At 43.5% G+C, this 25,911-nt stretch overlaps 1 pseudogene; it reads left to right on the top strand.

Annotated features, from left to right (window-relative positions):
* The first annotated feature begins 1,057 nt into the window (after positions 1 to 1,057).
* The window catches only part of LOC132321026 (ATPase family AAA domain-containing protein 2-like), a 185,476-nt pseudogene continuing 160,622 nt past the window's right edge, over positions 1,058 to 25,911 (top strand).

Raw genomic sequence — 25,911 nt, 5'->3', positions numbered from 1 at the left:
GCTGGAAGGGAGGTGCTCCTTAAAACGAGCCATGAAGGAAAGGTGATGGAAATCCTCCTCGTGCAAAAGGTCTGTCTTATCATGAGAAGTTGTCAGGTGAACGGTGGGGATGACTTGTTCAAGGTTGACTGAGGAGAAGACCGTCAGACAGTTACAGGATTGCCCAGCTCTGTGGCTCAGGGCTGACCCCTCAGCAGCAGGTGGCCACAGCTCTCATTGCATGGCCCTGCATGGGCCTTACGCATGCATCACTGCCCTCCTGTAGTGACATTCTTCACGCTTCTGTCACCATCTCCATCAACTACTAATGGAAGTACCTCTTGGTAAAGTTAGTGTCAAGAAGTAGAAGAATCTGGTCGGTTTTCTGCCTTTTTCAGTGTGAGATGTAGTTTGGGGTATTCCTAATGAAACCTTGGGTTGTAAATTGAACAAGCCACCTCTCATGGTCATCACAGCTTTCCTCACATAGTAGAAGTGATAGTACTCATCCTCCTTGCAGAAATACCAATGTGAACAAGATCAATGGTAATAAAAGAAGTGTATCTTGAGTTCCCTTTGGCTTCCTGTGGATAAATGCCATCCTCCTGAAGGAAATCTTTTAATATCCCTCCAAATGCAGTCACAAATGGAACGGAGAGAGGAGAAAAACTCTCCTAACTAGATTTTAATCCCAGGACATGCAAGGTCAAGCTTGGCTGCTTCTCTGAACCAATGTTGAAATAAAAGGTGGGGGTTTTTTCATGAAACTCTAAGTTTATCTGAAAGGTTTTGCCGCAATAATTTTTTCAAAGGCTATTAAGCTCAAGTTGTCCACAAGAAAAGTGTGGCGGAGAGGAGCTTTAGCTTTGAAAGCTGGTTGGCTGGGTTTTTTTTCTGAGGGCTACTTCTTGGTGCCGAAGTGGTTCAAGGCTTACCTGCCATGAGTTGCACCACTATCAAGTCATGAGACTTACAGAATAAACTTGCCTAAAGGAGGGAGAATTCCCTTCTTAGCTCAACATACATGGTTCAGATTAATATGTTCTTATTTCCTTCTTTCTTTCCCTAGGAATTTTCCTCTGGCAAAATTGAATGCTTCAGTGGACACTGTTTGAAATCAATGAGAAAAAACATGCCGCCCTGTTCAGACTCTAGCTTTGACAAAAGCATGGAAATATTAAGTGAAAATGTCAATCGAAGACACTTTACGAGGTATTGTATTTCTAGATGTCCAATCCCTGTTCAATTCATAGAATTAAAAGGAAAAGTGAAAGCATGCACAATGAGTCATGTCATGATAAATCTACAGCTAAAAATGTGCGGGGCAGTATGATTATGTTAATGTCAGTGTCAGTGTCTTAGAACGAGAATCACTCTTCTTAGTAAAAGTCTTCTGCTTGTATAAAAAACGTGCATCTTTTCCCAACTCTTTTGAGATCTCTCCTCCGCTTTGGTTACTGAGATGTTATTTGCACTATTGAGACTTCAAGATTAGCCGGTTAGGAAAGTTGCGTCCTTACCGAACTGTCTGCATATGGTACGCAGCAGACTTGGGATCTGAATCCTCAGTGTGGTCCACAGGCTTTTCTTTGCATGATGTGGAGCACTGGATTACAAACTTGGTCAGGTTTCCTAGTCTTGATGGGGAACAGTACAATACAAGACTTCTATACAATATTCTAATACAATAATTCTTTTCTTCTTTCTCTCCTCTGTTCTCTTTCTTAATGTAGGCGGTTGGCAAAGCCAAAGTCAGACCAAAAAAAAATAAGAATATAAAGAAGGTAAGTAGTGGTAACTCCCTAGGATTCCTTTTTACTCTGGTTTCTGAGAAGGATTGTGTTTGGTCACTCCATCTATTTAACTTGGCCACAAAAACTGCTGAACTTATCAACCCAAAGCAGCTGAAGTTGTGAAAATAGATAGTGAAAAGATAGTGAATTTCCTACGAGTTTTAGGAAAGAGGTAGGTGAGAATAGAAGGATATGCTATTAATTCCTGTCAGGCTTGGGGAGAACACAGCTTGAATTCCAGCCTGCTCTTAGGCACTAGTGCCTGAGAATCTGTTCCTTAGCTCAGGTTTCTTTGTGACACGGATTTTCTGGAGTCTGCAGGACACAAATTAATTGAAAATCGTTCTTGCAAATAGGAGGTAATATTTGAGTTAAAAGGTAATTCAGTCATGAGGCGCACAAACCCGCTGATGTGGGGAAGGTGTCACTGAAGTTCAGTGATTCACCTTGGAACTGAATCACTGTGCTGAGTACACAAGCAGGCTTGGTGCTGTGAGGCTGCTTGCTGGCAGCTGGGAAAATGTGTTATTTCCAGGCAGCGTCCTGCCAGCCATGGATGGGCTGAACGCAGGAAGGGGCCTGAAATGCGCTTTGTGTGTAGTAATTCAAGTTCTAATTGTGCACTACTTCCTCACTGACCTCTCTTAACTGTTTTAATGATAGTGCAAGTAACAGACCCGTGGCAAAGGATGCTGTGTGGTAAATACTGGGCAGATCGTTTTTAAAGCAGGCAAGCGTTTGAGTTCTTTGCTATTTGGGAGTTTATCTTGAGACGTTTCTTATCTTCTAGAACTTTTGTGTCAGGATGCAGAAAATGGGTGATGCATGCTTAAACAATGGACTAAAACCACGCATCTTAAGAAGAGACTTCCCACATAAATATTTTTTTAAAAAAACTATTCGATACAATTTGACATGAATGGAGTAAAAACACCTTAGAGAGAGGTATTTGTTGCTTTCACTTTTCCAGAAAGAAGTAACTGGAATGAACTTGCTTCCTGCATGGAACAAAAGCTGCGTGTTTGTTTTCATCAGATTGGCTTCCCAGTCTATTAAAAAATTGCTATACAAGTCATGCTTTTAGGTAGGTAGTTTAAACATAATTAATTTAAGTTGAATGCTGTGGTGATGACAATAACTTCCAATTCAGTATTTAAAGAAAAAATCAAGCCACTGCAGATTTTTTTACATTTTACTAGAGCAACGGTGAAATAAAGGGACTAACGTATTTTCTGTCTCAAAATATTTTATACATTAATGCATTGTAGTCACCAGAACACTGAAGACCGGAGCTGATGCAAAAGCTGCACAACAAGTCCATGAAGAAAACGGGGATTTGGAGGTCCGCTGAAGCTGCAGACTTCAACAAAGTCGTTACACCATTACAAATCAATCTGGTTTGTTCGACAAACTTATAACAAAGTAAGTGGGTTTTTTTCATGATCTTACAAAGCTACTAAAATGAGCCTTACTAGCAAGCCTTTCTGCTATGGCATAATATTGGCTAGGGACTTTCTCCTTCTTTTGACAACAGAAAAAGGTATTGTTATTCCTGGCAGCAAGAGCTAAATGTATTCAGTGGTCAGGCTGAGACTTCCCTACGTGCCCTTACGTATACGGTACATCCGTGTGACAACTGCTGGGCTGCAGGTGCCTTCCATAGTAGAGTTCCAACAGGGTGGTGCAGCTTGGAACTTCTGGGTTGTTACTGGCAACCTCCGCTAACATTCCGTGGTCATTGATCAGGTAGGGTCTCCTCCTCGTCCTCTGCCTGCACTGGTATGTCCTGCTCGCAGGAGCAGGCAGTGCCCCTGTGCCGTAAGAAGAGCCGGTGGGGAAGACGGCTGGCCTGGCTGAACAAGGAGCTTATGCTGAGGCTCGGGGAAAAAAAGAGAACTTACCACCTCTGGAAAAAGGGGCAGGCAAGTGAAGAGGAATACAAGGACCTCGTTAGGTCATGCAGGGAGGGAATTAGGAAGGTGAAAGCCCAGCTAGAGCTCAACCTGGCCACGGTCGTGAGGGACAACAAAAAAAGCTTCTATAAATACATTAACAACAAAAAGGGGGCCAAGGAGGATCTCCATCCTCTACTGGATGCGGCGGGGAACATTGTCACGAAGGATGAGGAAAAGGCTGAGATACTTAATGCCTTCTTCGCCTCAGTCTTTAACAGCCACACCAGGTATCCTCAGGGTATCCGTCTCCCTGAGCTGGATGACAGGGATGGAGAGCAAAATAGGCTCCCCATGATCCAGGAGGAAGCAGTTAACGACCTGCTATGCCACCTGGAGACTCATAAATCTATGGGGCCTGATGGCATCCACCCAAGGGTGCTGAGGGAGCTGGCGGAGGAGCTTGCCAAGCCGCTCTCCATCATTTATCAACAGTCCTGGTCAACGGGGGAGGTCCCGGATGACTGGAGGCTTGCCAACGTGACGCCCATCTACAAGAAGGCTCGGAAGGAGGATCCGGGGAACTACAGGCCTGTCAGCCTGACCTCGGTGCCGGGGAAGGTTATGGAGAGGCTCATCTTGAGGGCGCTCACGGGACACGTGCAGAATACCCAAGGGATCAGGCCAAGCCAGCACGGGTTCATGAAAGGCAGGTCCTGCTTGACCAACCTGATCTCCTTCTATGACCAGGTGACCCGCCTAGTGGATGAGGGGAAGGCTGTTGATGTTGTCTACCTGGACTTCAGCAAAGCCTTTGACACTGTTCCCCACAGTATTCTCCTAGAGAAGCTGGCGGCCCGTGGTTTAGACAGGTACACTCTTCGCTGGGTAAAAAACTGGCTGGATGGCCGAGCCCAGAGAGTTGTAGTGAATGGGGTGAAATCCAGCTGGCGGCCGGTCACAAGCGGAGTCCCCCAGGGCTCAGTTTTGGGACCGGTCTTGTTTAATGTCTTCATTGATGATCTGGATGAGGGGACAGAGTGCTCCCTCAGCAAGTTTGCAGACGACACCAAGTTGGGAGGGAGTGTTGATCTGCTTGAGGGTAGGAAGGCTCTGCAGAGGGATCTGGACAGGCTGGATCGATGGGCTGAGGCCAACCGGATGAAGTTCAGTAAGGCCAAGTGCTGGGTTCTACACTTGGGCCACAACAACCCCAGGCAACGCTACAGGCTTGGGGATGAGTGGCTGGAAAGCTCCCCCGCAGAAAAGGACCTGGGGGTGTTGATCGACACCCGGCTGAATATGAGCCAGCAGTGTGCCCAGGTGGCCAAGAAGGCCAACGGCATCCTGGCTTGTATCAGAAATGGTGTGGCCAGCAGGAGCAGGGAGGTAATCATGCCTCTGTACTCGGTGCTGGTGAGGCCGCACCTCGAATACTGTGTTCAGTTTTGGGCCCCTCACTACAAGAAAGACATTGAGGTGCTGGAGCATGTCCAGAGAAGGGCGACGAAGCTGGTGAGGGGTCTGGAACACAAGTCTTATGAGGAGCGGCTGAGGGAGCTGGGGTTGTTTAGCCTGGAGAAGAGGAGGCTGAGGGGAGACCTCATCGCTCTCTACAGCTACCTGAAAGGGGGTTGCAGAGAGGTGGGTGTTGGTCTCTTCTCCCAGGTGACTAGTGACAGGACTAGAGGAAATGGCCTCAAGTTGCGCCAGGGGAGGTTCAGGCTAGATATTAGGAAAAAGTTCTTTACCGAGAGAGTAGTGAAACATTGGAATAGGCTGCCCAGGGAGGTGGTAGAGTCACCCTCCCTGGAGGTATTCAAGGAGCGTGTGGATGTGGCATTGTGGGATGTAGCTTGATGGACATGGTGCTGTGTGGTGTTGGGTGGGTTGGTTTTTGGTGTGTTGTGCCTTGTTGTTGTTGTGTGGTGGTTGGCTTGCGTGGGTTGTTTGTGTGTGGTTTTTTTTTTTTGTTTTTTTTTTTTTTTTCAGGTTGGACTTGATGATCTTACAGGTCTTTTCCAACCGTAGTGATTCTGTGATTCTGTGATTCTGTGAATTATTGTTAATACATTGATTTGTGTAAGGTGTGGGGCTTTGTACTTCGCAGCAAAACTGTTTAACCTGTTTTTTGGAAATAGGTGCTTGTGGCTGCTTAAGACTTCCAGGTCTGAGAGCATGTGCGGGAGGATGTATTTGGAAGGTGTTTCATGTGTAAAGAATTTGGGCACAGCCAATGTTGAAATTTGCCACTGGTGTCTCTGTTTTGGGATTGCCAGTTGCAGAGAGGTCTTCATACCAGAGCATCTTTTATGTACTTGCCCTCTAAATGAATTTTCTTAGCATCAGAACTGCCTTCACTTTTAATTAACTTTTCTTCCATGCTTATGAATGTTCTTATAATGCTTGGTTGAGTTAAGATACTGAGGAAAGTTGGATAAAGCCAAAGTGAAGTAGTCCCAGTGTTTCTGCCTGTCTGTCCATGGCTTAATTCTCTTTGTGAAGCCCAAATGGACATTGTTTTCAGAAAGGTTTGCCAAGTGTAACAGCAGTGGGATGTTTTTTCCAGCATGTATAGTCATGGAAAACCAGTACAAAACTTAGATTACAGTTAAGAGAAGAACAAGCAGCCTGTTGTCTGAGGAAGGCTGTGAACTGAAAATTACTTAATGCTGTCATGCAGAACAACTTAAGTGCTATTATAAACTGCCATAATTTCTTTCTGTTGTCTTACTATGATCTTTAGAATTCTTATTTTTCTCTTGCTTAAATGGATTTTTTTTACTGTGCTCACCGAGAGGGAAAATAAACCTGAAAACAGTGTATTTTTGCAAATCTCAAATGCTTGTTCTTAAATCTATAAAAACCTTGAACATTTGATCTAATTTTTAAGTAGTGAGAGCTTGCATTCATGTATGTGCTGTGTTGACTGGTGTGGCTATTCGTAAGTGCTAAGAGTTGTTGAAGTAAACCCAGTTTAATGCCTGCAGTGACCTTTTTCCTTTATTTACTCACAGACATTAAATAGAAAACAATTTGAACACGTATTTAACTATTTAGGAAGTTTAAGCTCATTTGTAAGGTTTTCTGCATTCACTTGCCATTGTTATAAAAGCAAAAACCTTCTAGCTGCATCGTAAGTTAGAAAGCGCTTTTCTCTTTCTCCTTAATTCAAATCAGGTGTCTTCCACTAAACTTTCGGAAAGACGATTTGAAGGGAATTCACAAGGATCGAATGAAAATTGGAGCACGTCTGGCTGACGTTGATCCAATGCAAACAGATTGTTCAGTAAGTATTTTTAGTTCATTGTGTCAGTGAGATGTTTCCAGTGTTTATGAAAGCTTTCAATAACATGCTGTCTACAGCTACCTTGGTTTACAATTTTCTCTCAAGCAGTTTGAAAATTGCCCAGAGCATTTCCTTTGTGCTGACATACAATTTCTGATGGAACCTTATCAAGGTTGCAGCTTTCTTTAACATATAAAATGTGTTCTTTTGAATTTCTCTTTAGGTACGGTTTGATGGTGTGGGTGGTCTTTCTGACCACATTTCAGCTTTAAAAGAGATGGTCGTTTTTCCTTTGCTTTACCCAGAAGTCTTTGAGCGATTCAAAATTCAACCTCCAAGGTAACAGACATTGTTTCATAGAATCATAGAATGGTTTGGGTTGGAAGGGACCTTAAAGATCATCCAGTTCCAACCCTCTTCCATGGGCAGGGACACCTTCCACTAGAGCAGGTTGCTCAAAGCCCCATACAACCTGGCCTTGAACACTTCCAGGGTTGGGGCGTCCACAGCTTCTCTGGGCAACCTGTTCCAGTGCCTCACCACCCACATGGTGAAGAATTTCTTCCTTATAGCTGATCTGAATCCACCCTCTTTCAGTTTTAAAGCCATTACCCCTTGTCCTGTCACTACATGCCCTTGCAAAAAGTCCCTCTCCAGCTTTCCTGTAGGCCCCTTTCGGGTACTGGAAGGCTGCTCTAAGGTCTCCCCGGAGCCTTCACTTCTCCAGGCTGAACAATGCCAACTCTCTCAGCCTGTCTTCATAGGAGAGGTGCTCCAGCCCTCTGATCATCTTTGTGGCCCTCCTCTGGACTTGCGCCAACAGGTCCCTGTCCTTACGTGGGGGGCCCCAGAGCTGAACGCAGTACTCCAGGGGGGGTCTCATGAGAGTGAAGTAGAGGGGAAGAATCACCTCCCTCGACCTGCTGGTCACCCATTTTCATGAGAATATTCAACTGAGGTATCAATATGTTTCCATGCTTCAAAATTTTCAGGAGTGTTGATGGGGTTTTTTAGCAGTAGTAAAAAGTAATTTCTTAAAAATGGATAGAATCCAGAATATATGTAGGATCAAAGATGTACTGTGTGGGGAGAATATACTTTGAAAGTGTCTTGCCTTTAAAAGGCAGGGTTGGAGTGTTTTTGTTTTGAGTTCTACGTACAAGTCAACTTCATTAGTTTATAAGCAGGAAGAAGGAATTACCTACTGGTAGTCAACTGTAATTTGTTTCTTGGAAGTCCAGTTGTCTCTCCCACCGACTCTCTTTTTTTTCAAGTGCTCAAGTATCAAGTTTACAATTGATAGGACTTGCAACTAGAACCTTGCAGCGTTTGTTGTACTTAGTTATGAAATGAAATTATTAGTTAGCTTTACATATTCTTGGTCAGCAAAACTCAATCATGGTATATTGAAATACGACTTTTAATCCTTTGCTTTCAGTAACTTTAAAAGTATTACAAAGAACGACAACAAAATCTGTGTTTTGCTTCTTTATTCATTTAAATTCTTTTTGAAACAGCAGTGTATTGGCTTTTCTAGCTGATGGCTATATTTATCTGATGGCTATATTTATCTGATAGCTATATTTATATATCCCAGCTTCAGACTTCCTCCTCATTTATCATCAGCAATGGGAGACCAAGTCCACTAACTTAAAGCTTTTTACGGGAGAATTAAATGCTTTACTATCAAATCTTGCCTTTTGTGAAAACAAGAATGAATGTGCCGTGTATCATTGAAGAATGAACTGGTGATTCATAAGTTAGCCCAGTCTTAGATTCTGTGCTGAAGTTTGTTCTTGTTTGGCTCCACTGTGCTGTAACCACCCCTGTTAGTTTGTCAGCAGTTTTGGAAGTGTTGTTCTGGGACACTACGATCATTTCTCAAGGTTCTGTACATCTGCATGATCCTCTTTATTCATGTTGTTTACTGCCTTGTTGAGTTGTGTAGGAACACAAAACTTCCATCTGGTTTGACTTTTCTCACGCTTCAGCTGTTACCGCTCTCTTACACGTCAAGTGTAAGCTAGAGAGAAGAGTTGTGTGTTGTAGGGATGAGGGTTGTAATAGGTACTTTGCCATGATGTTTTTTTCTTATGTGAATCTTTGGTATTTTTAATTGCAGAGGCTGTCTCTTCTATGGCCCTCCAGGGACTGGGAAGACACTGGTTGCTCGTGCACTTGCTAATGAATGTAGCCAAGGTGACAGGAGAATAGCCTTTTTTATGAGAAAAGGTGCCGACTGCCTGAGTAAATGGGCGGGGGAATCTGAACGACAGCTTCGTTTATTGTTTGATCAGGTAAGGTGGAAACGTGCCACGTGTTCTGTCCGAGTTGTAACTGTGGTTTTCTGTGGTCAATATTTTTAAGAACTCACTCTTTTTTGGGTTTTGTCAGTTCCTTCCACTGAAACGGGATTGTCAGTGTTTCTTTTTTCAGTGGGTTTTTTAGGGGCTTGAAATCTTGAGATGTATTGGGAAAGATTAATAAAACAAATGAGAGAACCTCGCAAAGCACCCCCCCCCCCCAAAAAAAAAAACCATCAAACAGCCACAAAAAAGGTTTCAAGAGGCAAGAGACGGTGGCTTTAGATCAGAGGGAAACAGATGCAGGCTGCAAGCATGGTCATTTAAATTCATAACAGAAGCTTGCTTCCAGAACCTGTAATTGAATTAAGTCCTGGCTCTGTTCTCGGTGGTTGCCAAATAGCTGTAAATACTACTGGTATGATTTGTTTCCTGTCACCCAGTCTCAGTGGGTTGACATAGCTGCTGTCTTCTGTTACTCGTGCCACTTACTCCGTTAGCTCAATTAGTAGAGATCCCTGATGCTAGCTGGAAAAATCTAGCTCCAGTGACTTTCCAACCATGACGTTTTTCTCTTTAAAATTGTGCTGGTTTACTTATGTCAGTATTCCTGTGTTTTCATTCTAGGCCTACCAGATGCGACCTTCAATTATTTTCTTTGATGAGATAGATGGTCTTGCTCCTGTGCGGTCCTGTGAACAAGACGAAATCCATAGGTAGTACATTTTTTGTACCTACATAGAAGCTGCTTGATCTTTGTGAAAAGAAGACCACAACCTATTTAACTTCATGTGACACATTCATTTGTCCTGAAAACTAGTAATTCAATGCTACTAAACTTCAGATGGTTTTTAAACAATAATTGAAAACAATTCACTAAGCTTGATAGCAGCACAAGACCTGTGTTACCTTGTCTGTTTTTTTATGTCTCAAAACGAGTCTTTCAGTAAGGAGCATCTCATCAATAAAAGCTTGTCCTTTTTGAGTGGTCATTGGAGAAGGTCATGTAAAATGTAACAAAATTTACTAACCCAGTGAATGAAAATTATATTTTTCTGTTAGCTCTATTGTATCAACACTTCTGGCACTTATGGATGGGTTAGACAGCAGAGGAGAGATTGTGGTAATTGGAGCCACCAACAGGCTGGATTCTATAGATCCTGCTTTACGAAGACCCGGACGGTTTGATCGAGAGTTCCTCTTCAGCCTGCCAAATAAAGAGGTCAGAACTTAAACTCAACCCTAATGCTAATGTGGCAAAGTCCCTCTTTGTAACAAAATCACATAACAGTGCAGTATCCCGGAGCAGTTAAAGTCGAAATCAGTGTTGTACAACTTGGACAAAAGAGGGATGTCTGGAGAGAGCTGCGTTGTGCTGTGGAGGGCAGATCTGGTACTGAATATATATGACTAAGATGATTTCAACAAGTAGGTAGTTCTAGAATTAATTTTGGTTTCACTGTGACCAGCCAAGAAAAGGGGATGCTGCTAGTCACCGAAATGTTTAAGTAAGGATCAATGTCTGAATTAGCTATAAATTACTGCTATCTCATCTGGAAAATGACAGAAATGGTGTGCACGCAAGAATTCCTTTTTGCTAACAACAACTTTTACCAAGGCTGGTGCTGGAGCAACTTAAGATTTTTCATTCCCAAAGCGGTTCATGTTTGCTTACTTATTTAATCCAATTAGGCACTTTCACCCTGAAGCGCTCTTGCTCTCAGTTCTTGGTTTATGAATGGATAGTGGACGTACCTGTGTTGGACTGTTCCCAGGCTGGGTATCCTGGGCGTTACCTATAAGTATTTGGGGATCTGACATTCTTACTGGTACTCGTTAACAGCGACTTGGACAAAGATGTGAAGTACACTGCACAGGTGCAGGGCTTGGGAAGCTTCTAGTTCAATGGCAATAGCTAAGCAATGAAAAAATAGGTATATAGCAACAAAAACATATTGGGGGGACGATAGTGTGCAAAACTGGAACCCTGTTTTTGTGGTTTTTCTCTGGCTACCGCTGAATTGCTTTTTCTTTTAGTAGCACTTTTTGGAAAAAGGATAAAATGCTTATTGGAGTGAAGGCTAATAAAAGTGCACTGAGCAGTGTAGTTAACACACACATTTGCCTCCAGTTTCTATCTGCTTTCAGGAACAGGAGAGGAGGTGCCATGAAATGGATATAATACACAGTTCCCTACTGTGGAAGAATTCTAGAAATCTGCCATAATTGATCTGTGTACCAGGAAATACTTAAATGAAAGTCTTGCTAAGATCAGACACGAAGACAGGCAACATTTGACATTTTCTGGATCAATGACAGGAGCTTGAGTCATAATTATTGTTCTTCGTAGTAACTGTAGCAATTTGAAAGGTAGTGCTAGGACTGTCTTCCTTGAATGAACTGGCAGAAAACCAAATTTGATGAACTAATGAGCCTGTCAGCATGAGATTTTGCTGAATTGGAGAGAAAAAGTATTTTTATTAATGTGAGGTGGTTTTGTGTTTTGTTTTTTATTTTTAAGAGAAAACTTAGGACAAACCAAAATGCAACCATTTTGTTTCCAGGCTAGAAAAGATATTTTCAAGATTCACACACGAGACTGGACCCCTAAGCCACTGGACATGTTTCTTGAAGAGCTAGCTGAAAAATGTGTTGGTAAGTTTGAAAACAAAGTCAGTCCCTGCACGTGACTGAGTCCTAAGGAATCTGAGCTTGTACCAGGCAGCACCCGAGCTCTTGTGCCTTGCTGCAGAGTGAGGCAGCTGACACGCCTTGGGAGCAAACAAAGTTAGATGCTTCTTTTCTTGTCATTTTCTTCTTGTCTCTCAGAACATTAAAGAGCTTTGGGGCCTCTTCCTCAGGACTAAAGTTCTGATTAGGAGGCCGCTTCATAAGCGCAGGGTATCAGGCTGCGAGCCACGTAACAAAACTTCTCTGCAGTTCGGTAACGCTTTGGATTATCTCTTAGCCTGTTAATTTTTAGCTGCATACAAAGTCTTTCAGTGTTGCACTTTGGAAACCTTGGCCTTGACTTCTGTGTTGCCTGAGACTGACATAACATTTGATTCTTGTTTTGTTTATTAGGATACTGTGGTGCTGATATTAAATGCTTATGTGCTGAAGCTGCCCTCTGTGCTCTGCGCCGCCGCTATCCTCAAATATACAAAAGCAGTGAGAAACTGCAGTTAGATATTGCTTCTATTAAAATAACAGCGAAGGATTTTGTCATGGCTATGCAGAAGACTGTTCCAGCTTCACGGAGGGCTGTGGCTTCACCTGGGCGAGCACTATCACCTATTTCAAAACCACTGCTTGAAAACACACTAGCAAGAATTTTACAAGCCTTGCAGAGAGTATTTCCCCACGCAGAGCTTGCTCTAAAGAAGGGCCAACAGCAAGGTATAACAATAGTAGCTGCTTCTTTAAACTTCTGCCAAAGCAAAAACTTCCGATTTGTGCAATCAACGTACAGAAACCTCTCAGCCATAATGACAGTAGGATTTTATAATACGCACATGCACGCCTTTATTTCAGGAATATCGTGCATAGTTTTTATTCTGGATTCTAAACTGAAGTGCTGGATGGGAGCTGTGAATGACTCGCAATACATAGGAGAGAACTATGCATTCTCTCCTAGAGCACCCTGTTTCTCACAGTAGCTAATATCGTGTTTATCATTCATAGAGATGGATTTAAGGTTTAATGTGTGAGGCACCTCTTTCAAAATAAATGTTTAAATGGGGGGAGAGGGCATTTTTACATGAATGCTTCTAATTCCTGTGAAGAATGTCAGAACCACAATACAACTATAAGTGGTTTAAGCTAAATATTGTTACAGCTATCGTGATTTTTAACCATAGTCTCCTAATTTGAATGTTTGTGGATCACACTGTACGCCTGCACATGAGATCAGAATGTTTCAGTAACGTATACTCTGGGGCTTGGCTTGCATAGCATATGTGAGCTCACACTCCTGACTGCATCAACCCTGACCAAGTTGTCTGTCGGTTGGTGACAGCAAATAAATTGATAAACTCGCTGCACTGCTGATTAACGGAGATCCATGAATAGTTAGTTATTATCCTAATCCCTGGAGAATATCCTACCAGTATTACTCCCAGTAGAGCTGGTAGATTGTTTGCATTGGTGAAAGAGGCAGAAACCCACCAACAATATAAAAGCAGAGAGGCTAAGGGATTGGTAATTGCATCCCGTCTCCGTTGTTGGCCTTTCATGATCTCTTCCTTCGGGGATCTTTGAGGAGCCTTATTTAGAAGATGTGTTGGTCTGTATATTCTGACTCACTAGTCCTAGACAAAGGGAAGTCTGTGGCCACCACATTCACTTAATTTCCCCACATCCAGTGGGGGAACCTGCTCCAGAAGGAAGTGGCCTTGTTGGGTTCTTCAGGTGCCTAGGAACTACAGAAGTTCCTAATCATCTTTATTCTAAGGAAGAAACCTCCTGTTGTTTTCACCAACAGAGAGAGAATACCTTATGCAAATCATGTGATGTAGGACAGCTTTGTAGAGACTTGTGCAATCTCCTTAGATCTGTGGTAGGATAAACTCTTCAGAAAATAACATTCTGCATGTGCTCTCAAATGAAGAAATACAATATAAGGGGTCTCCAGCACTGATTTAGAAGCTGTATTAATGTGAGAGGAAGATATGGACTATTCAGGAAAGTTAACAAACCTCTCTTGTCTTTCAGACAGTTTAAACCATATTTTAAGAAATTATGCAATTGACAGTGATGAGGAATCACCATCAATCTTTGAAGATAAGCCAACTCCTGAAATGCCTGGTAGACAAAAGGAAAAATTCCTCAATTTTAGCAGGTACATATTTGTCCCTTTATGTTTGCATTATTAAGATGGCCGTGTCTGTAAACAGTTTTGGTGTGAGGGGTGGTAGATGAAGAAGTAGAGGGGAGGGGTGTGGGGGGGTGATCAATATTTGCAAGAAGTAAGCGTGAAGATCCAGCTGGGTACTGAGGTTCTAATGGAGTACACTGCCATAACCCATCAAACTGAATGGCCCAGCCCTCTTTTCCTAAGTCAAAGTGGTCCACAGACTATTAGAATGTGTTGATTTAATCCATGGCATTCCTTGAAAGACTCAAGACCAAAGAAACGTGCTGCCTGTCCTTTTAGCTAAAAAAACCCTACAGATTCGTGTAGACATCTTTTGCCCTTCTAATTTCCAAGATTGTTAAACCAGTAGCGAATTATGTAGCAGAAACAGAACTGAGAAATGGTTTGTTAAAACACTGTGAGAAAAACTTAAACAATGTCTGCATTTTGTACCTTTAACCGACTAAGTTTATGTTAACTTTTTAACATTTTAATGTGGAAGTCATATAAGCTGACAGTTGAAAAAACAGATTATTGTCGTCACTGGTGGGTCAGTTATTTTTCTCACTTTCTATTGCTGCGCTGTCCAGAAAATCTTCTGACCTGCTGAGCTTGGTTAGGTCTCTAGATCTTTGACTTCAGCCAGCAAAGGTACAATAGTATTGTGGTGGAAAAAAACGAATGCTCTTCACCAATGTGTTTCATGCTAGTAAAGCAGGATTACTAGGAAATTAATAGACAATTCAAAGATGAAACATTAGAATGACTGAATAAAATAAATATACATCTTAATACATATTGAGTGTACTGCTGTAATTTAACCAGTCCATTTGTGTACTTCTTCAGATACAGCTAATGTGTTTCAGTGCCCACGTTAATTTTTTTCTAGAAATGTTGTTCTACTCCTTCCTTCCCACTATCTCCAGTAACTATGGCCAAATTTCAGCTAAACTAGACAGATGTAGAGATCTCACAGCTACTTAAACTCAAGACCTACTGAAAATCAGTGTCTACGGGCAGTGAGGAGATCCAGATTGGCATGTGCTGAGAGAGAGAGTTGTTATTCTCCCCCATATCGGGTTACTGATGAGTTGTCACATGTGTATTTAGCTGGACAGTCCCCCTGTATGATTTAAGAGCCGTTACTTAACCCAGCCAAAGGAACAGCAGACATGCTGGGGATTGGCAGGATTTCTTAAGGGAGGTATGGTACAAGTTTTTTAAAAAGAAAATGGGCTTTGACAGTGTTCCTGATCACAGACCAGCTTATTATTTGCTGGAACATGGAGAGTATTTACCGAAAGGGAAAAAAAAAAGAAAGAAAGGTGTATAGGAAAAAACCTTATCCTCTGTGTGCCTATTCATCACCTCATTTTTAAACTTGTTTTCTTCTCCCTGTTCTAGAAATGCTTATTACCAGCCAACATCTTGCAGGCCACGGTTCTTACTAGTTGGAGAGCCAGGATACGGGCAAGCTTCTCATTTGGCACCTGCAGTAATACATGCCCTGGAAAAGTTTCCAGTCTATACACTAGACCTATCTGTTCTGTTTGTTAGCATCACATCATCGGAAGAAACATGTGCACAGGTACCTTTTTTTCTCTTTAATCTCATAAACTAGTAAAGTAAGCAAAATTCATTGTTAATGGAGGTGCCCTGGTTTGAATGTGCTGTTAGGTTTACTTCTGTCTGAAAAGCCACTTTTCTGCTAGATCAAATGATACCAAATGAGGATGTTACATGTGGCCCTATCTTTCATTCCAAAGGAATGGAAAGTGAGGATGTTGCTAGCAGCTTGGGAAGCTGGGAGGTGCTGCTAATAAACCCCTCTTTATAGCAAGAAGTCCTCCCCATCTCGGTGGGATCCAGAAAGTTGTTTTCATTGCTGCTTAAGAATCTGTGCTCCCAGTAGATGGCTCTGCAGCAGCCTGACTGCCTGTCATGCACTTTTTGTAACCTTCATTTTCATTATATTTGTAAGGCAATCAAGCTTTTGGGGAAAAGAAGTGTTTCTTTTCTTATATATACCTATACAGCTTGTACTGCTGCAGTATATGCAGGAAAAGCGTTAAAATTCATGGAACGCTTACGTTTGTTTTTCTTATACTAGAAATTAAATATAAGCAGATTTAGTGCTGTTTTCCTTTTTACTTTTAGGCAGGAAATCCCTTTCATTGTTTGACATCACTGTATTAAAATATTTTCACCTTTAGTAGCAGCATTTGAGAGCTCTACAAGTAAGGATGGACATGTTACATGACTGGAGACTCATTTGTCACATAAGAGGAACAATTCCTTTTGTGTTATGTGATGGTTGCACCTGCGGTCATATAACTAGCATGTCTAGTCACTGCCTGGATATACCACGTGCACTTCCCATCTTGTGACAGGAACTCCCTGAATATTGATAATCTGAAAGGGTGCACGGAGAAATTTGTCATGTGAAAGGACTGTTGCCGCTTCCCTCATGTGGTAGATGCATGTCCTCTTCTGTGATCGAGGTACCATCTGTAGGCAATGGCTTGTGGTCTTCCGAAGCACGTAATCTGGTCTGATTGATAATGAGAGGCTGTGAGTGATTTAGCTATTCAGGCAGCTATTCAGACTGGTCACCTCTTATAAAATGTACGTGAAGTTATGAATTGTAACCAGGCTTCTTTCACAGTGTCAGCCCTCATCTTTTCACACAGGTCTTTGCTTGTTCAAACTGTGCTTCAGAGTGACTTGGATATGTGCGCACTCTGAATTGAAAATGGTGCAGTCAGAGTCGTGTAGTGATTTACCCAGGCTAATACATCTTGCTCAAGGGTTAGTCTTGTTTTTTCAGGCACACCACCACAGCAGCTGAGTTGTAAGGCTCTTTAGGCATTACCTTACACCTAAGTAGTTTTGAAATCAGGCAGAGATTCAGGTCAGTTTCTGGCTGTGTAGCAATGTCCATATTTGAGTAAAGTGAAAATTTTACCTTATTGTTAAGGAGTTGTTTTTTGTTGGATTGTTTTGATGTTTTGGCTGCATGTGCTCCTATTTCATAAGACAGTTTGACTGACACGTAGTTATTTATTAGCCTGTTCTACATGGTTTAGTTTTCTTATCCAAGCTTTCATTTTACCAGTTGATGCGAGAAGCACAAAGAACAGCACCAAGTATCATTTATATTCCACATATCCATTTGTGGTGGGAGGCTGCTGGAGCTACATTGAGAGCTACTTTTACAACACTACTGCAGAACATTCCAGCATTTGCTCCAGTTTTGCTGCTTGCAACATCTGATGTGTGTCATGCAGATCTCCCAGAAGAGGTATTTCTGTTGATACTTTTCTTACTTTTTTTAGTCAGTTTTTTGTTAATTTATAAATCCTTTAAACGTTGGAGTACTGTGCACTCTTAAGCAAATTCATACTGTTATTACTCAGGCACCCTAACCAGGTCTCTTAAAATTTGCTTAGACAAAACAATGCTTGAAAGCATTTGCCTAAAGTGTTTTCTGAGTAAAGAGATTGACTTTGACCCAACTTTTTCCCCCTTCTCACACACTCATGCTCATTAGACAGACATAAACATTTACTTCAGACAATAATTCCAGTGACTTCAAGATTGTTAGGTATGTACTTAGTCAAGAATATACGGTGCTTGAAATGTACATGGGAAAAAGATACTTTTACTGAAAAGTGAAAGATAGTTTTACAGAGAAAGTACGATGGTCACACTCTTAATGATGGAATGTAATTTCAAATTTAAATTCTTTATTAAAAATTTCAATTTCTTTCTTCATATCAGTGAAAGCTTTACAAATCAGAAAGCTAAGTTCCAACTTCTGTTTAAGTAACTTGGAAATCTATTTTTAGTTGTATTTCTTAATAAAATTCAGTAAGAGTATGTGCTTAGCTTTCTAGGTATCTGAGAGTGTGCATTAAAGGAAGGTGTTCAAAATGTGAATATGCTGCTCTGATTATTTTGTCTCATTTACTGGGGGGGAGAGAGGGGGTTGCCTAGATGTGTTTATCATCAAATGCTTTGAAAGGGCTTAACTTTCTACAGAAATTCTTCTACGGTTAATAAATTCTTTCTAAAATAAGTATTGAAATTCCTTCCATACTTTCTGGTAGTAGAGATTGAAAAATGGAGTAAAACTTGGAAGTGTGCAGCTTTAGACACCTCATTTAAATTAATTTAAAAAAAACCCACAGCACCTTACCAAAAAAGCCCACACTTGTCTCCTGAATCCTGCCTGTTCCTTCGATAGCTGCCATAAAGATTCAAACTAAAGGACAGCAAGGCAGGTAAATACAAAATAAGCAGTCTAGGAGGTGCTGAATGTCAGCACTTTATCAGTGTATCATAGGGTCCCTTCATTGAGCTTTAACTCTAGAGGTGTTCTTTAGAGAAGATACTTTAATTTGCCATGCTAACCTATGAAAATCCAGCCTTTTAAGGCCAAGAAGATACCTTTTCACAGTTTGTCTTATCAAGGTGATTATTCGGTTTAATTTGGAAAGGCACTCATCTTTTTGGAACAGAACATGAATTTGTGTGACCTTACATCTGAAATATCTTTTCTCCTCATGCTTTAGATAAAAGAATTGTTTATTAATGATGATGAAGTGTTCAAAATCCAGTTGCCTAATGAGGAAGAAAGAAGAACATTTTTTGAGGACTTAATTGTAAATCAAACTGCTAAACCTCCTGCATCAAAAACTAAGACAGGTGAGGATATTCTACATAGAAAACTTTGCTAACTGTAAGTTAACAGCTCTACAGCATTTGCTTTGGTGGTAATTTTCTATCAATAATTTTTCATAGGCTTGTATTTGAGTACCGTAAATTGACTAAAAGTTTCTGATTCTTTTAAGCTTGGCAGACATTGGAAGTACTGCCTGTAGCACCACCGCCTAAGCCTCCACAGCTGACAGAGGAAGAAATAAGACAGCTGGAGGAGCAGGAGGAGGATATATTGCGTGAACTGAGGATTTTCTTAAGGGATGTGACTCGTAGACTTGCCGGTGACAGACGTTTCAGAGCATTTACAAAGCCTGTCGACCCAGAGGAGGTAAATTAGTGTTGATCTGTAATACCATTTTATCTGGGTGTATTCATAATGTCTGCGTGTTTATATTTCTCAGAGTTTGTGTGCTCTTTATAGGAAGGTTTGTCTTTGTTTTTAGGACTGTACTATTCTGATTTTTCAAGAAGCAGGAAGTTTGCTTTTACTTTTGCTGACTCCTTGAGGCCCTCAAATGTCTGTTATTTGAGTTTCACTGAAAGCCCCGGGTTCCTTCTGCAATGCCTTCAGAACTTTAGAATATTTCAGTTGGAAGGGACCTATAACGATCATCTAGAGCGACTGCCAGTTAGACCAACTGCCAGTTAGACCGACTGCCAACACAGTTCACTCATGAAAAGGCTTTGACATGTAGGCATGTTACAGCACTGAAAAGCAGAGAGATCTCTTTCTTTATAATTATAAACAGTATCTATAGGACTGTTTTAATAAAGCCTAAAGCTCTTTAATTGACTGTCAGTAGTTTCTGTGAGAACAGGAGTAAGAACAGCAGTTTTTAAAATAAATTCTAAGATTCTATTCTCTGTTTCGTCTGGGGCTCCTCCGTATAAGATCAACCATAAGGGCTGTGTGGTTTCTTCTTCTTCCCATACGCTTCTGTCTTTTTTTTTTCTCATGTAATGTATTGAATAAGTCTAAGCCAGGGGCATATACTTCGAAGTCAGCTGTCGTTTTAATAGAGCTTTGCATTTCAGCAAAGTCCTGTTCCCCTAAACATCCACTGACTTGTCTTTCCCTTTACTTCTAGTTTCTGAGATGTAAATAACCTAAACAAACCTAGATGTCCTCATCTCTACTAGTCATTAGGCTCCTTTTATGGTCTGAGTAAAGAAATCGGCACCTCTCGGTCCAGTTATCTCATGCAAAAGTAGATGCCTAGGACAGATACTTCAAAGGTGCATTCCTGCACCTTTTTCTTCCCGCCAACAACAAAGAGAATCTTGGGTGACTCTACTGAGAAAGCTTTCTTTGCTGTGATTTGCTGAAGCAAAGTGAAATGAATCCCACTCTGGGTGTCTGCTCCCTTCTCTGCCCCACACGTGCTTCTGACCTCCCTGCTTCTTGTTTTTCCCTCTTCTGGTCTGTCTCTTCAAAGCCAGTTGAAATAGCCCTTCTATTTTCAAGCAACTAACTGGTTAATTTCCATATCTTTGGATGTGTCATAAATATTTGGGGTTTTGAAGAAGTCCTTTATTTTACGTTATTAAAATAATTAATGTTGGTAGATACTGTGTTAAATCTCTGAACACGCATATTTCATTTGTAGGTACCTGATTATGACGCAGTTATTAAACAGCCCATGGACCTTTCGGCAGTTCTCTCGAAGATTGACTTGCACCAGTACCTAACTGCAGGAGATTTTCTAAAAGACATCGATCTAATCTGCAGCAATGCTTTACAGTACAACCCAGATAAAGACCCTGGAGGTGAGAATGTGTTTTTATCCCTAATTTGGAAAAATTAAAAATGTATAAATTGATAAACGTCGTCTGTGGACAGTAGACTTGGAATTAGATCATTTTAAACATCCACAGAGAGCATTTCTTGCCAGGATGTAAATGTTGGAGCATTAAACTACTTGGACAAGAAATTGTGATAGAAGTGTTGATCAGTAACTAGTGCTTTTGCTTTAATGATTAACTTTTATGTTGTTATGCTGAAAATATTCACTGAGATAACCCTTCAGAACCTATCTATGAAAAGAGCAAAATCTTTCGATAAGTAATCAAAATAAAGGATTTCATCAGCTGGTAGAAAAGACTCAGTTCCGACTGTAAAATTTCAGATCGTCTCATTAGGCACAGAGCTTGTGCTTTGAGAGATACTGCATATGCCATCGTGAGAGAGGAAATGGATGAAGATTTTGAACAACGCTGTAAAGAAATTCAAGAATCTCGCAAGAAAAGAGGTATGGTTTTTGACGCTAATGATTTTAAGACTTGTCTCGGTATTTGTAAACAACAATGCAAGACACAATTCTTTGCTATCTGTTCTTTGTTGCAAGGTTGTAGCTCTTCAAAGTATGCTCCGCCTTACTACCGTGTAATGCCAAAGCAGAACTATGTTCCTGGCTGTGAGAAAACAGACCCAAAGTGTAACGAAAAGATGAAGATGCCAGCAGCGCCTGTAGATTCCAGTACACCGTGCTCTGAAGGCAAGTTGCATTTTATTCAGACTTTCCTGGAGAAGGTGCTAAAGTCACTGATACCTTCTCTGGTTTTGTGACATAACAGGTTTCTGTGATGCCTGGTTCTTCGTGCCAGAGGCGTTCAGTGTTTTTAATTTGCTTCAAAACGTGAGATAAATCCAGAGGTCATTCATTCGATAGAGTTATGAAGTTCAAGTACAGTGGATGGTTTACATTGTAAGACACTGGACTTGATGACCCAACTGACATTTAACGGCTCCTAAATTGCTCTCTCTTGAAGTCAAAAATGTTGTACATGGCAGTTTCTGAATACTCAACTAGCTTTTAGTTACGAGAAACAGTATTTTTCCCTTCCCTGCCCTCAAATGCTAAAATCTATGCCACCTCTTAGTGTGATTTCCAACTGAAGGGGGAAAGGGCAGAAAAATAGGGGAGCAATAATAATAGATATGTAAAGGAAAGACAATTATTTCCTCACTTTTCCTGTGAAAAGGACATGAAGGAACAAAGGGACTTGGGTCTCTTTCGGCTAAAACGCATGACATGGTGTGAACTTTCCTGGTCTCCATAACAGGACTAGGAATTTTGCCATTGACTTCACCCATGCGCTTTGTGCAGTACTCCGTCGATACAAAGAACGGTGGGTTTTCCTGGAAGGCAAAAATGCTAAGTTTGTTTTAAACAAGGTTAACAGAAAGCGTGTGAGGTGTAAGTCTTCACAGGCAAATTTTTCTCCAGCAAATATTCCCTTAAAATTGTCTCTTTAACTCTGCCCAACATGTGTTTAGCTTCTGAAGTTTACAGCTTTATAACCGATTTGAAGAAGGGCTCGTCTCCAAATGCTTTTCTGTTCATCTATATTAGTTCACGTAGTAAGACAGTAAGCAACTTCACCTAATAACTTTGCTTTCTGGTAATACTTCCTATCTAAAGTAAGAATTTTCTGCTCATAAAATCTTGAAGCTGATGGTTTTGTGAGTGAAATTCTGTAGCTGGCTTTTTAAAATCTAATAGCAAATTGACCTCATTAACTTGCAACTCTTTCTCTAGACATATGTAGGGAGACAGACAATGTTACCTGAGCTCCTTTGATAATTTTCCTTGTAAGTCAAGTAAGATGAGGATGCTGGATTTTGAAGGAAGAACTGTTCTGGTAATGTTTTGGCTTACTTTTTCTGATATCTCTTTGTAGAGATGTCAAAAAGGAAACGCAGAAAGAACAAAGCGTCCTCAAGTATCGCAGCAAAGAGGAGGAAATTTTAGTTCAATAAAGAGAATAAAGTTCCAGAAGACCAAAATGAAGCAGAGAGTGCGGAAGAGTCTCCAGAAGAACATGTTTCTAACATGGATTGCACGGAAGTTGAGTCCACGCAGGATTCTTCTATGGAAGAAAATGGAAGCGTACTTCAAGAACGACAGAAAAATGGGCATGAAAATAAATCTGGGTCAGAAAACGAAAGAGAGAGGGTTCTTCTTGTGGCTAAATCTGCTTCTGAAAAGAAAAGTGTCATGCTTTCTGAACATTCAGACCTAAGAGAGGACAGTGAAATGCCAGATTGCCAAATAGCAGAAAGTTCTGAAGACGGAGATTCAAATGGTAAGTGAAAGGTCAAACAGGTCCTTTAGCTCCTTTTTCTTCCTGAGGAGGATTACACTATTTATTAGGAGGGGGGAGGGGGGGGGGGGGAGAAGGGGAGGGGAGGGGAGGGGAGGGGAGAGGAAATATTTCCAGTCGGAAGGGACCTACAATGATCATCTAGTCCAACTGCCCAACCAGTCGAGGGCTGACCCGAAGTTAAAGCATGTGGAGGGCACTGTCCAAATGCCTTTTTTTGGGGCACTGACAGGCAGGGGGCATCGACTACTGCTCTAAGAAGGACTGTTCCAGTGTTTGACCACCCAGGAAATGGTGGGCATAGCCCCAGTAAAAGGGGGAGAAAGCAGCACAGGTGGCGATAGCAACGCCACCTGCACTGTGAGAAACACCAAGACTTTTTTGGCAGTTTTCAAGCCTTTATTTTCTTTTACTGCCTGATAATTAGACTTAGAGGGCTGGCAGCCCTTGAGGGCCGGCACATGCCCCAGCTGCTGGCCCACCCCGGTTTCGGCAGTGCCTGGGGCATTCTTCTAGTGCTGCCGGCGGGGTGGCCTCTTCCTGGCTGGAGAGGAAGCCTCGGGGCTGCCGGCCCTCCTCTTCGGGGGTCGCCGTGGCCCCCCAGGGGAGTGGTCCCTGCCCCGGCTGGGAGTAGATGGATGTGCCATGGCCTCCTCGGGATCCTCCGGGGGCTCTTCTTGCTCCCCAGGAATAGGAACGGGGGCAGAGGGAGGGCTGCCAGGACCGCCACGAAGGGCAGCTGCTGAGGTGCTGGGGAGGTCGTCCACGTTGGTTCCCTCGGAGCTGCTGGAGGGGGCCGGGACAGGTGTGGGAGACCCTCCTCGGGAGGCAGCGGGGCTGGGGGCAGCCACGGGGCTGCCCTCCCGCTCCCCGGCAGCATGGCCATCCTCCAGACCCAGCAGACGGTGGGCTTCCCCACTGCACCATCGCACAGCAACATTAATAAGTTGGTGCACAAATGTTGCCGCACGGCTTTGGAGGGAGGCCCCCAGCAGCTGGACCAGTAGGTCTTCATGTAGCCCAAAGAGGACCAGGAGGGGCATGACGAGGTCCTCCACGATGGCCGCCAGCGAACGCCGGTTCCCAAAGATCCGTCCCAGCTCCTGACGCACCCAGGTCAGAAGGGGCTGGAGGAGAGCTGGGTGGTCCCGGAAAAGGGATGCCCAGGTGTTGGGCTGGAGGCCACCCAGAGAAGCCCTGGACACCATCCCCACAGGCTGTGGTTGTGTCGCTGCAGGGCTGTGGGCAGCTGGATGGCCAGGAACTCCTCCTGCCTGGTGGCTGACGACGGATGAAGCCACAGGTGGGACAACATGCTCCTCAAAGTTGTCGTCTGCCCGCACCGAGTGCACGATGGAGAGGATCCTCCTCTTGCAGAGGGGGCACTCGGGCTTGCTCTCAGCCCACCGCAGGATGCACCCGTAACAGAATTGGTGGAGGCATGGCATCACGTAAGCGGCATTGTCCCAGCTGTCCAGGCATATTGGACAGCAGTTCTCCAGCTCCGTGGCCATGCTCTCTATGTGCTGCGGTGGGCTGGGGGGAGCTGGCGATGTCAAGAGGCTCCCTCGCACCGGTGCTGCAGCAGCGGGTGTCACACTAGAAAAGGAAGAGAGGCCACAGTCATTGGGTGGCCTGGCGAGGGGTGGAAGAAATGCCCAGGTCCCTCAAGAAGGAAACCCTCCCAGCTCCCCAGGGTGAGGTGTCCCCGCACAGCTCACCTCTGCTGCTGTGAGGGTGCCTCCTGGGTGCCCCGGCTGCCTGAAGCTGGCAGGGCCGGGAAAATCCTTTGACGGCTCTGGGGTTGGACACGAGAGCTGCAACAAACAACTCCCTGAGCACGACACCAGCACCAAAGGCCTCGCTTAACACTCCAAACCTCGCGAACTCGCTCAGCTGGAGTGCTGGCACGAGCTGGCTGGGTGCGACTCGGCGCCCAGATATAAGCAGTGGGGGACGCCTGGTCACAATCCATCGCTTGGGAATATCACAGTCCGTCACTAGGTGACATCACAGTCTGTCTCTCGGGGACGTCTCAGTCCATCCCTTGGTGACAACAGAACCCATCGGTTGAATCGGGGATTCAGTGACATCAGAACCCATATCTTGTTGATGACACTGTCCCAACGGGCCATCCTCGCCCAAGGCGCTCACCCTGGCAGCGCTGCAGCCCCAGTACACACATCTGGGGTTACCGCAACACCAGTGCCCACTCCGTCCCCCCACCTCTTGTCTTGTGCTCGGCATCGGTGTTTCATGCCAGTTACCGAGGTCTCAGCCATGTCTTCCCAGAGCCCTGTCAGGTCGCTCTGGCCATGGCAGATGTCTCCAGGCACATACGACAAGAGGGTTCATTGGGTAACACCCCGTGCCTCCCTGGGAGGCTGCGGGACAAAGTCCCACAGGCTCTTCCCACACCCCAGCATGCTGGCCAGCCCTCGGGGCTCCCCTGCTTCCTCCCACAGGGATCAAGGGCAGCACTTGGCTCGCTCTCACAGTTTTTCTCCTGTCTTTCTCCCCTAGCCAGAAGGCACAAGGGTGATGCCCTCTGCTCAGCACCCATCAGGCCTCATGCCGGTGCTATGTCCCATGTGGGATCCTGGACAGGAGGGAGGCCGACATAGCAGAGGGGCTCAGGGGAGGCAAGGAGGGTCTGTGGGGCTGGGGCTGGTTCAGCATGGACCAGAGAAGGTGTTGGGGCACCTCACAGCACATGCTGGTGCCTATGGGGAAGGTATCAATGGGATGGGGACAGGCTCTTCCCAGCACTGCCTGGTGGGAGGGTGAGAGACGGTGGCATTGCCTGAAACTAGAGAGGTTCAGGCTGGAGGTAAGGGATCAAAACCAAAATCCCTGTGAGGATCATGAAGCACTGGAGTGGGATGCCCAGAGATGAGGTAGGATCCCTGAGCCTGGAGGTCTTCAAGACCTGAGTGGCCACAACCCAGAGCACGGCGGTCACAAGCCCGTGAAG

The sequence above is a fragment of the Gavia stellata genome, unplaced genomic scaffold (genome assembly GCF_030936135.1).
Source record: "Gavia stellata isolate bGavSte3 unplaced genomic scaffold, bGavSte3.hap2 HAP2_SCAFFOLD_38, whole genome shotgun sequence".
Lineage (NCBI taxonomy): Eukaryota > Metazoa > Chordata > Aves > Gaviiformes > Gaviidae > Gavia > Gavia stellata.
This window is presented reverse-complemented; position numbering and strand designations above follow the sequence as displayed.